Source organism: Coregonus lavaretus (genome assembly GCF_964263955.1).
Source record: "Coregonus lavaretus genome assembly, chromosome: 6".
Classification (NCBI taxonomy): domain Eukaryota; kingdom Metazoa; phylum Chordata; class Actinopteri; order Salmoniformes; family Salmonidae; genus Coregonus; species Coregonus lavaretus.
The window spans coordinates 32,090,955-32,104,255 of record NC_139993.1 but is presented as its reverse complement, the minus strand read 5'-3'; positions in this window follow the sequence as shown (position 1 = coordinate 32,104,255).

Genomic DNA, 13,301 nt, shown 5'->3' with positions numbered 1-13,301 from the left:
TGTTCTTGGGGTTGTACTCATCCTTCTTCTTCCTCCAAACACGGCGAGTGGAGTTTAGACCAAAAAGCTCTATTTTTGTCTCATCAGACCACATGACCTTCTCCCATTCCTCCTCTGGATCATCCAGATGGTCATTGGCAAACTTCAGACAGGCCTGGACATGCGCTGGCTTGAGCAGGGAGACCTTGCGTGCGCTGCAGGATTTTAATCCATGACGACGTAGTGTGTTACTAATGGTTTTCTTTGAGACTGTGGTCCCAGCTCTCTTCAGGTCATTGACCAGGTCCTGCCGTGTAGTTCTGGGCTGATCCCTCACCTTCCTCATGATCATTGATGCCCCACGAGGTGAGATCTTGCATGGAGCCCCAGACCGAGGGTGATTGACCGTCATCTTGAACTTCTTCCATTTTCTAATAATTGCGCCAACAGTTGTTGCCTTCTCACCAAGCTGCTTGCCTATTGTCCTGTAGCCCATCCCTGCCTTGTGCAGGTCTACAATTTTATCCCTGATGTCCTTACACAGCTCTCTGGTCTTGGCCATTGTGGAGAGGTTGGAGTCTGTTTGATTGAGTGTGTGGAGAGGTGTCTTTTATACAGGTAACGAGTTCAAACAGGTGCAGTTAATACAGGTAATGAGTGGAGAACAGGAGGGCTTCTTAAAGAAAAACTAACAGGTCTGTGAGAGCCGGAATTCTTACTGGTTGGTAGGTGATCAAATACTTATGTCATGCAATAAAATGCAAATTAATTACTTAAAAATCATACAATGTGATTTTCTGGATTTTTGTTTTAGATTCCGTCTCTCGCAGTTGAAGTGTACCTATGATAAAAATTACAGACCTCTACATGCTTTGTAAGTAGGAAAACCTGCAAAATCGGCAGTGTATCAAATACTTGTTCTCCCCACTGTACATAGACATGGAATCATTGGCCACTTTAATAATGGAACACTAGTCACTTTAATAATGTTTACATACTGCTTTACTCATTTCATATATATATATACTGTATTCTATTCTACTGTATTTTAGTCTATGCCACTCCGACATTGCTCGTCCATTATTTTACTTTTAGATTGATGTGTATTGTTAAATACTACTGCACTGTTGGAGCTAGGAACACAAGCATTTCGCTACACCCGCAATAACATCTGCTAAATATTTGTATATGACCAATCAAATTTGATTTGATTTGATATCATACTAATTTGAGTGTCCCAGATTTACATTTACTATTTTAGTCTATGAGACCAAGCTGATTAGCAATGTGTGGAATGTCATCCACCTATTTACCTTATAGCCTATAAGCATGGCACAATAATGCACATTCTAAACACTTGCTGTTTAACCTATGGGCTCGCTTTTGCAATTATCACCTTCCTCTCTCTCAACCAATGTGCGTAAATCTTAGGATGAATTTATGTCAACCTACCCTCATTCTCTCACTTGCTGTTTTTCAGCAACAGTTTTCGACAACAATCCACCTCCCCACCACCACCAGCTATAATAACCTTAAGGCCTGTCATTGGAACTCCTTTCCCCCAGCGGGTTTGATGCCAGCAGTCCCGCATAGGGCTACCTGCCGTCACATAATTTGCCTCAGAGGATCCCAAACTACCATTCCCAAACTATTGAATAAAATGTCATATTGAAATCAAACTTTGTTCTTCATTCAGTTAAGCCTGTACTTGATTGAACTGTTATTGACTTGCACCATTTTTCGGAACCCGTTCGGCTGCTAGTTCACCGCAAGGACACATTTTCCAAACTTATGTTTGATAATAATTTTGATCATGTTTTTATGCAACACCTATGTCAAGAAACATGCTGTCATCCAAATGGTTGCCCGAAAATCTTTGAATCATTCATTTCTTAACCATTGAATAATAGGGTATGTTACAAAAAAGCACTAGGAAATCTTTGAAGTTTGTCTATTTTGAGACCTCATCTCAGGATAAAACATTATATGGATCAGTATCACAATGGGTCAGTCTCATGGTCTGGTTACTCATACCACCTTTGTACAGTGAGGGAAAAAAGTATTTGATCCCCTGCTGATTTTGTACGTTTACCCACTGACAAAGAAATGATCAGTCTATAATTTTAATGGTAGGTTTATTTGAACAGTGAGAGACAGAATAACAACAAAAAAATCCAGAAAAACGCATGTCAAAAATGTTATAAATTGATTTGCATTTTAATGAGGGAAATAAGTATTTGACCCCCTCTCAATCAGAAAGATTTCTGGCTCCCAGGTGTCTTTTATACAGGTAACGAGCTGAGATTAGGAGCACACTCTTAAAGGGAGTGCTCCTAATCTCAGCTTGTTACCTGTATAAAAGACACCTGTCCACAGAAGCAATCAATCAATCAGATTCCAAACTCTCCACCATGGCCAAGACCAAAGAGCTCTCCAAGGATGTCAGGGACAAGACTGTAGACCTACACAAGGCTGGAATGGGCTACAAGACCATCGCCAAGCAGCTTGGTGAGAAGGTCACAACAGTTGGTGCGATTATTCGCAAATGGAAGAAACACAAAAGAACTGTCAATCTCCCTCAGCCTGGGGCTCCATGCAAGTTCTCACCTCGTGGAGTTGCAATGATCATGAGAACGGTGAGGTATCAGCCCAGAACTACACGGTAGGATCTTGTCAATGATCTCAAGGCATCTGGGACCATAGTCACCAAGAAAACAATTGGTAACACGCTACGCCGTGAAGGACTGAAATCCTGCAGCGCCCGCAAGGTCCCCCTGCTCAAGAAAGTACATATACATGCCCGTCTGAAGTTTGCCAATGAACATCTGAATGATTCAGAGGAGAACTGGGTGAAAGTATTGTGGTCAGATGAGACCAAAATAGAGCTCTTTGGCATCAACTCAACTCGCCGTGTTTGGAGGAGGAGGAATGCTGCCTATGACCCCAAGAACACCATCCCCACCGTCAAACATGGAGGTGGAAACATTATGCTTTGGGGGTGTTTTTCTGCTAAGGGGACAGGACAACTTCACCGCAACAAAGGGACGTTGGACGGGGCCATGTACCGTCAAATCTTGGGTGAGAACCTCCTTCCCTCAGCCAGGGCATTGAAAATGGGTCGTGGATGGGTATTCCAGCATGACAATGACCCAAAACACATGGCCAAGGCAACAAAGGAGTGGCTCAAGAAGAAGCACATTAAGGTCCTGGAGTGGCCTAGCCAGTCTCCAGACCTTTATCCCATAGAAAATCTGTGGAGAGAGATGAAGGTTCGAGTTGCCAAACGTCAGCCTCGAAACCTTAATGACTTGGAGAAGATCTGCAGAGAGGAGTGGGACAAAATCCCTCCTGAGATGTGTGCAAACCTGGTGGCCAACTACAAGAAACATCTGACCTCTGTGATTGCCAACAAGGGTTTTGCCACCAAGTACTAAGTCATGTTTTGCAGAGAGGTCAAATACTTATTTCCCTCATTAAAATGCAAATCAATTTATAACATTTTTGACATGGGGTTTTCTGGATTTTTGTTGTTGTTATTCTGTCTCTCACTGTTCAAATAAACCTACTATTAAAATTATAGACTGATCATGTCTTTGTCAGTGGGCAAACTTACAAAATCAGCAGGGGATCAAATACTTTTTTCCCTCACTGTGGTTGTGTCCTGTGAGTAGACGGCTTAAACAGGCCTGGTTTAGCTCGAGACAGCCTTTTCCTTTATCACACTGTTCATTATGACCAATAGGGCTCTCCTGTGGCTGGTGACCAGGACTTCTCAATACACTCTCTATTTCTTGCATCACTCACATGATGGAAAATAAATGTGGCGTATGCACAGGAAAAACAGGTCAAGATGTCTTATGTATTGTATTGCACTGTATGCCCTAACTCTGCAACACTTTACTTGACACCCAGTGTCATAACATGTTATGACACCCAGTGTCATAACATGTTATGACACGGTCATAACCAAGTCATAATATGTCATAACAGCTGACATAACTTGTCATAACCTGTCATAATATGGTCATAACACTGTCATGACCCATATATTTACACCTGTTGTGATATACAGTATATTGCATTATTTTATGGCTGGTTATGACACCTACATAAGAGTGTCAAAACCCACATTTATTCAAAAAAATTATAATCCCTGACAAGAAGTTTCCTTTCAGTTGAAAATATGTTTCTTAAATCCTTTGTTGTTGTTGTTGTCATATTTTAAATAACTTGTAGAAAATACACTTCATGACGCTGTCAAGAAGCATTATGACCATCCTGTGTCACTTTACTTGGACTAAGAAAATACACTTTATGACACTGTCAAGATGCATTATGACCATCATAATCATATAAGCCAGATAGGCCTATCACCTACATGCCCATATACATACTGTTGACAAGTAGGCTAATGAAATGAAATGTTTTGCCTTGTGTGGTAGGTTTTGTGGGTTTTTACACTCTTATGTAGGTGTTATAACCAGCCATAAAATAATGCAATATATGTCACATCAGGTCTATGACAGTGTTATGACCATATAACAGGTTATGACAAGTTATGTCAGCTGTTATGACATATTATAACATTGTTATGACGTGTTATGATGCTGGGTGTCAAGTAAAGTTGTACCGAAAATTATAGAAAAATGTCACACAAATACAAACAAGTAATGTCACTTTTTACCTGGGCTTTGCTCCTTTCATATTTATTTTGATCCTGACAAACTCCCCAGTCCCTGCCGTTGACAAGCATACCCATAAGATGATGCCGCCACCACAATACTTGAAAATACAGAGGGTTTCACTCTGTGTTGTGTTGGATTGGATTTGACCTAAACCTGTAGTATCTAATTTAGGCCAAAAAGTTCATTTATTTGCCGTGTTGTCTTGCAGTATTATTTAACTGCCTGTTGCAAGCCGAATGGATGATTTGGAGTGGATTTCTTTAACACAGGCTTCCTTCTTTTCACTTAGGCCATTAATGTGAAGTGAATGCAATATTGTTGATACTCTGTATTTTCAAGTATTGTGGTGGCAGCATGATGTTATGGGTATGCTTCTCATCCGCAGGGACTGGGGAGTTTGTCAGGATAAAAAGAAATATGAAAGGAGCAAAGCCCAGGTAAAAAGATAGATGAATACCTACCTCAGTCTTCTGAAAACCTAACGCTGGGATATAGTTTTTATTCCTGACTTCAATCTGCTTGAAAATCAGAGGTTTGAATATTGCTGTCCATCAATGATTCCCGACCAAATTTACCGAGCTTGAGCAATTTTTACAAAAACAATGGATATGTCGCCCTAAGAGTTGTGCAAGGTTGATAGAATCTTGTTCAAAATTATTCACAGCTGTAATGGCTGCCAAAGGTGCTTTCACCAAGTGTTAACTCTGGGGTGTGAAGACATACACAATCATTCATTTTTTATTAATTTGGAACATTTTCTGTAATTTTTGGATAACTTTGAAAATGTGGAGTAGGTTGTGTAGATCGGTAGGAAAACAAATGTAATCACTAGAATTAACTCTAAGGCAGCAAAATGTGAAGACTGTGCAAGGAGTGAGTAGACTTTCATTAGTGACTGAATGTGCATGTCTCTCAAGGATTTGGCTCTAAGCTCCCCTATTGATAACAGCAGTTGAACAGCAGTGGAGGCTGGTGACTTGAAAAATTGAGGAGGATGGGAGACCCACGGTGTAGGTGCGGAATGCTCGGAGACGACAAAGTGTGTTTCAAAAATCGTCAAAGATGAATTATTTTAACCTAAAGCATTTAATAAAGACATTTATAGTCCAATATTATGGGGAATGGGAATGAGAGGGCTACTTACACAGTGTTGGGAAGGGATCACAGCAGTGATTGAATGAGGGTATGAGGCATGAGTTGAGGCGTTCAGAGGCTTGACTAGTGCGGGACAGGTTTTGACTAGGAAGACATAAAACAATAACACAAGACAAAAGAGCTAAGAATGAGTTAGTCCAAGCAAGGAGTAAAATCATTGATGTGTAATAATGTGATTGTGTTTATGTATGTGATTGACTCTACATAGAGTAATGAGAGAAAATTGATACGGGTACTCACAGTGCTTGGATGGGAAACATTCAATGTGCCAGTGGATGAGTGGGCACATGAGATGTGGCTTCAGTTCATGTCAGGAGAAAGTTGACAATGGTAGTGGAGTGGAGTGGTCATCACCTCTTAAATCAGGGAATAGGAGGGGACTTAGCTGTAAATACAAATAGCAGATACATTCCATTACAGCTGCGCCATCGTAGGTTTGGACAATGAGTTTCTCTATGAAGTTAAACTCAGACATCTCAAAATTCATAAAGTCAAACAGACTGCACATCTCGCCCACTTGACACATAAAAGTAGCCCAAGAAACGTTCCTGACGATAACTGACAACTGCAAGCAGACTGGTGCCACCATAGGTCCCAGAGCGGTGGGGCAATTCTTACCCCCTGTGGCCTGGCGTTTTCCTAACTAGGAAAACTCTGGACCCTATAAGGTATGACACTGATTAAACAATTGTAAAAAGGTTTTATATGGGCTATGATCCGGCTACACCATGGTGCTACCCCAGACAGGTGCTGTTGAAGTTACCGTAGACCTTCATTGCAAAACAGTGTATTTTAATCAATTATTTGGTGACGTATGAATATATTTAGTATAGTTTTATCTAAAAAGGATAACTTTTTTAATGTCTCACAATTTTTATTTTTATGAAATTTCACTGAGGAGGATGGTCCTCCCCTTACTCCTCTGAGGAGCCTCCACTGTTGAAAAGTGTGTTCCTGCGTATTCTGGGTTCTCAGGGATGGTATTGGTATTCTGTGGCACAGTAGTAATCAGTGGCATGCTGACCTGGTTTCCTGTACACTGGCTATCTACCCACTGAGCCATAAAGCAATGCTCAGGAACCATTTCCCTCTAATTTGTATAAATGATGGTGTGTTTTTGTTTGTGTGTGTGTGTGTGTGTGTGTGTGTGTGTGAGTATGAGAAAGAGAAAGAGGAGGGAAAGCCCCCCGGACAATGATCCTGCCGCAGGCGACGGCGTTCTCCCTTTGCTTGCGTCCGTCCTGACCTCATCATCCTCACTTCAGCTGATTAGTGGCACTTCATCCCCACCAGAGGCCTGTCCTGACAGCAGATAATAACATCATAACGTCGGCCAGACCCCCAGGGGATGGACAGACACAAGAGCTGCAGAACACACTGCCTGTCCGTCCTTCCGTCCGTCTGTCTATGTGCTCTCTTTGTTTGTCCATTTGTCTTTTTGCCAGCCAGCCTGTCTGTCTGTCTGTCCATCTGTCTGGCTGGCTTCCTGTCTGTCTGTTCATCTGTCTTTCTGCCAGCCTGTTTGTCCGAGATATCCAACAGAGATGTCCAACAAAGTGAACCAAAGTGTGTGAAATCTGGTCCAGACCAGTAAGTGACATCCCTACAGGAGTCTACCTACCCCCCAGGTCCACATCCTGTTGTGACTCAGTTCATACTTGTGGCAAACACGCTATAATGTCAACATACTGTCCATGGTGACGCAGGACTTCAGATGGACTGACCGACTGACCTGTATCTGGACGAAGAAAGATGCGTGCTAGTTTTCTAACTGGTGATGCTTCGTAAAGGTTAAACTGTTATTGAATTGCTATAACAAACTGGTATAACAGTTGTAACGTGTATGGAGGATCATGTAGTAATGTGTAGACTACCAACTTTCCAGTGATACATATAATCAGCATGTAAATACATCATTATTTTGCGGCACAATATAGAATGGGACGAAAATGTCAACAGAAACACCAACTTGCAGTAAATACCCAACCGAGAGTAATTTCGTAAACATCCTCCTGAATTTGCAGTCTGACACGTGAAGTCTTCCCACACACCAGGCGCTGTGCAGCGTTGGCCCTCTCCTTAAGATTGGGCAGCATTGTTGCCAAACTATTCATAGAGACATCAAGAAAAGATGGAAAAATGTGCCTGCTTGCTTTTGTGCTGCTCAACAAAACAGGCAGAAGGGTCTGAGAAATACTGATTTTACCTCTGAGCCTGTGAGTGAATAGAAAGCTTTCTTTACAAAGTACACACACACACACCACTCTCTCTGTCTCTCTCTCTCCCTCGCTCTCTCGCTCTCTCTCACACACACCCACACACACAGGCGCAGACTGGGGGTGGATGTGTGCAGATTGATGAAGGTGGTCCATTGTCAGACAGGAAACTGGGCAGCACAGAAGCTCTTTCCTGGCCTGGCTGGCTGGGGACAGACCCAGGGAGCACATAGGAAGTGCAGCACACACAGACATGCACACACTAGCACCCAACCACACAGACACTCAAGCAGGCATCTCTTTGATGTTTCTTTAGCAGCTTCCGCCACCAGTCTGCAAATACATTGTCCTGACAGGTCAAGCAATTGCAAAGCTTACACACTCTCAGGTTGTGTATGTGTGTGTGAGTGAATGAGTGAGTGTGTGTGTGTGTGTGTACATGCATTTGTGTTTGTGCACAGGAAATGTGTGTTTATGTCTGTTTTGGCGTCAAGGGGGAGAGAAGATATCACCAGTTTTGGATTTGACATGGCCTGAGATGTCCAGTAGACATTTTATAAATTATTTCCTGTATTATGTTAGATCAGTTTTCTGTCTCTTCTGCATCTTTTTTTCACCATCTGCCTCATAGATTCTCTCTCAGCATCTATCTGGTTTTCTATTACATCCTTTCATTGACATGATGTGTGTATCATTTATATGATCATAGTCCCATGGTAACATTATTGGGGAATTGTGTGTGTTCACTTCAGAGACTCAAAGTCTATTTTGAAGACTTGTGCTGTTTGGATGCATATTTTTTTCTGCAAGTTTTCTCGCTGTAATTGCCTTGGTGACAAGGCCAAAACTATGCGATGGATAGGACCAGCAAAATATTCTGCACATGCCTACAAGCCTCCAAGATGTTTGCATGCTACATGAAAGATGTTTGAACATTTGAAATTAGGCTTGGGCGGTATCCAGATTGTCATACCTTCATTCCGACCATCCAGGGATATATGGTAATACCGGCACTGAACACAAACCCCATTTAGCTATTTTCAAACCCCACTTAGCCTCTGTAATCCGAAGATTACCAATGCTAACAAGTACATGTAAAATCCCATTGTAAATCCTAGCTAAATGCTAACGAGCGCATCGCAAACATTTTATACAGTCTCAGACATAAACTATTTGCAGGACAGACATCCCCGCTCATAAAGTTATACAACAAACACAAAATTGCTACTCACAGTTTGCTGCACGCACAAAACAAATATTAGACAGCAAGGCTCTTGATCCAGGTGGGGATTCTCTGCTGTTACCAAGAGAAGCTTGATTTTGCAAGAAGCTAACCACTTAGCTAGATAACTAGATACTAAATTAGTAAACCAAATGCACAACTACAGAGTATTTAGCACATTTTAGACAGTTAACTTAATAGTTATAAGATATCTAGTTGGCGAACATTTAGTTGTGAATTCCATACTGTAACTAGATCACCTGCCACGTGCTGCACAACAGTCGGTGACTCACAAGGCTCCAGTCTCTCGTTGTTGTGTGCTTGTAAACAAACACCATGTGACTGGGGACAACCGGTAAGATTCATAATGAAAAATAAGTGAAGTGAAGAATGAAATCTGCTTGATCTCCTAACGTATTACACAAGTTGACTGCAGGTATTTACTTAAAAAGTAGCTAAACATTTTGAAATGTATTAAAAAACTTCAAAGAAACAGTTTAAACGGTATTGACGGTATTGAAAAACCATCCTGTGGCTATTTCCAAATACCCCAGTATACGGTAGAGTGCCTTCAGAAAGTATTCACACCCCTTGACTTTTTCCACATTTTGTTGTGTTACAGCCTGAATTTAAAATGTATTAAATTGAGATTTTGCATTTCTGGCCTACACACAATACCCCATAATGTAAAAGTGGAATTAGGTTTTTACACATTGCTACAAATTAATTACAAATGAAAAGCTGAAATGTCTTGAGTCAATAAATATTCAGCCCCTTTGTTATGGCAAGCCTAAATCAGTTTAGGAGTAAAAATGTGTTTAACAAGCCACATAATAAGTTGCATGGACTCACTCTGTGTGCAATAATAGTGTTTAACATGATTTTTGAATGACTACCTCATCTCTGTACCCCACACATACAATTATCTTTAAGGTCCCTCAGTCAAACAGTGAATTTTAAACACAGATTCAACCACAAAGACCAGGGAGGTTTTCCAATGCCTCGCAAAGAAGTGCACCTATGGGTAGATGGGTACAAATAGAAAAATACATTGAATATCCCTTTGAGCATGGTGAAGTTATTAATTACACTTTGGATGGTGTATCAATACACCCAGCCACTACAAAGATACAAGCATCCTTTCTAACTCAGTTGCCAGAGAGGAAGGAAACCGCTCAGGGATTTCACCATGAGGTCAATAGTGACTTTTAAACAGTTACAGAGTTTAATGGCTGTGATAGGAGAAAACTGCGGATGGATAAACAACACTGTAGTTACTCCACAATACTAACCTAAATGACAGAGTAAAAAGAAGTAAGCCTGTACAGAATAAAAATATTCCAAAACATGCATCCTGTTTGCAATAAGGCACTAAAGTAAAACTGCAAAACATTTGGCAAAGAAATTAATTTTATGTCCTGAATACAAAGTTATATGTTTGGGGCGAATCCAACACAACACATCACTGAGTACCACTCTTCATATTTTCAAGCATGGTGGTGGCTGCATCATGTTATGGGTATGCTTGTTATAGGCATGGACTAAATGAATGGTAAATAATGTATTGTGCCATTTTGGAGTCACTTTTATTGTAAATAGGAATAGAATATGTTTCTAAACAATTCTAGATTAATGTGGATGCTACCATGATTACGGATAATCCTGAATGAATAGTGCATAATGATGAGTGAGAAAGTTAGAGGCATAAATATCATACTCCCTCAAAAATGCTAACCTCCCCTGTTATTTTAATGGTTAGCATTTCTTGGGGGTATGATATTTGTGTGTCTGTAACATTCTCACTCATAGTTATTCACGATTCATTCAGTGCTATCCGTAATTATGGTAGAATCCACATTATGTAGAAGTGTTTAGAAACATATTCTGTTCTTATTTACAATCAAAGTGACTCCAAAATGACACAATACATTATTTTCCATTCATTTCTATTGGGCACAAAATTATCTGAAACACAACCAAAACAAAAAGCAAATGCATCCAACAAATCTGAATATGGGACCAAATACTTTATTCTTTACTACTTCCTTAAACATTTAAGTGAATTTGTCCCAATACTTTTGGTCCCCTAAAATGGTGGGACTATGTACAAAAAGTGCTGTAATTTCTAAACGGTTCACCCGATATGGATAAAATATCCTCAATTTAAAGCTGACAGTCTGCACTTTAACATCATTGTCATTGTATCATTTCAAATCCAAAGTGCTGGAGTACAGAGTCAAAACAACAAGAAATGTGTCACTGTCCCAATACTTTTGGAGCTCACTGTATATCCATCTCCATATACAGTTCACTTGAGCTTGCTTTTGTGTGTGTGTGTGTGTGTGTGTGTGTGTGTGTGTGTGTGTGTGTGTGTGTGTGTGTGTGTGTGTGTGTGTGTGTGTGTGTGTGTGTGTGTAGGCCTACTGTATGCGTATATGTGTGCCGATGTTTGTACATGTAGGCCTATGCATGTAGGGATAATCTAAGGATACTCACATGCTGCAACCTAGCTGAGTGAGTCAACAAACAATAGAATAGTGAAGTATCTTCTCTACCGCTGTAGTGCTTTAGCCTTGTCTCTGATGTCAATCTGTCGGCGTTGGAGAGCCATAGCATTCCTCTTAACTCTCACAAAGAGCAGGATTTAGTTATCTGTATTCTTTGGCTTGGGAACAAGAAGACTAGGAGGCTGTTTTCAAGCTGGGTTGTTATAAAACATGTAGGTGTGTGTATGATTGAAACTTGGCAGAAGAGATGAAAGCCTTTTGAGGATTCCATCTGTTCCATCATGATGTACTGTACTGTGGTGGGTACACAGTGTAAAGTGTAGTGGAATTAAATGTTATTTTTGAAGATCCACTGATCCAGACAATATTGAAACCAAAAATAGCATTTCAATCTGAAAGGGAAATGGAACAGAATTGGATCAAATCCTTTAGATGATTTTATCATGCTTCTCCACAGGTGGATAATGGGATGATGGAGTTGGATAACAAAGTGCGTGTGCGTGCGTGTGTGTGGATGCTACGTTACCATGGAGACTGCACCTGACTCTGTGTCATAGTCGCACATTTTTTCCAGACATTCTCTCCAGATATAGCAGTCACTTCGTGTTTATAGACACCAGTAGTCCCATTCCATGCAACAATTGACCGTAATGTGCTCATCATTACTATTTTAGCATGGTTATTATGGTAGTTAATGGGCAATATAAAGGCGTATTGCTAAAATTTGATTTGATTTGATTCATGATGATAGAAAGGCTGGTCATGGCTCACTTCAACACCATCATCCCAGACATCCAGGGCCACTCCGATTTGCATACCCCCCAAAAGATCCAGATGACGCAATCTCTATTGCACTTCACACTGCCCTCACCCACCTGGACAAAAGGAATACGTATGTAAGAATGATGTTAATTGACTACAGCTCAGCATTCAACACCATAGTCCCCTCCAAGCTCATCACCAAGCTCAGGACCCTGGGACTGAACACATCCCTCTGCAACGATATCCTGGACTTCCTGACGGGCTGCCCCCAGGCGGTGAGGGTAGGCAACAACAAATCTGCCACACTGACCATTAACACGGGGCCCTTCAGGGTTGTGTGCTTAGTCCCCTCCTGTACTCCTTGTTCATCCATGACTGCGTGGCCGCGAACGACTCCAACCCTATCATCAAGTTTGTTGACCACACGATGGTGGTAGGACTGACCACCGACGATGATGAGGCAGCCTATAGGGAGGATGTCAGAGACCTAGCAGTGTGGGGCCACGACAACAACCTCTCCCTCAACGTCAGCAAGACAAAGGAGCTGATCGTGGACAACAGGAAAAGGGGGGGGGGGGGGGGGGGGAGCACGCCCCTATCCACATCGATGGGGCTGTAGTGAAGCAGGTCGAGAGCTTCAAGTTCCTCGGTGTACATCACTAAGGAATGAACATGTTCCACACACACCAACACAGTCGTGAAGAAGGCACAACAACGCCTATTTGTTCCGTTTATTTTTTATCCTAAAAAACTCCCAAGTCCTTAACGCAGGGTT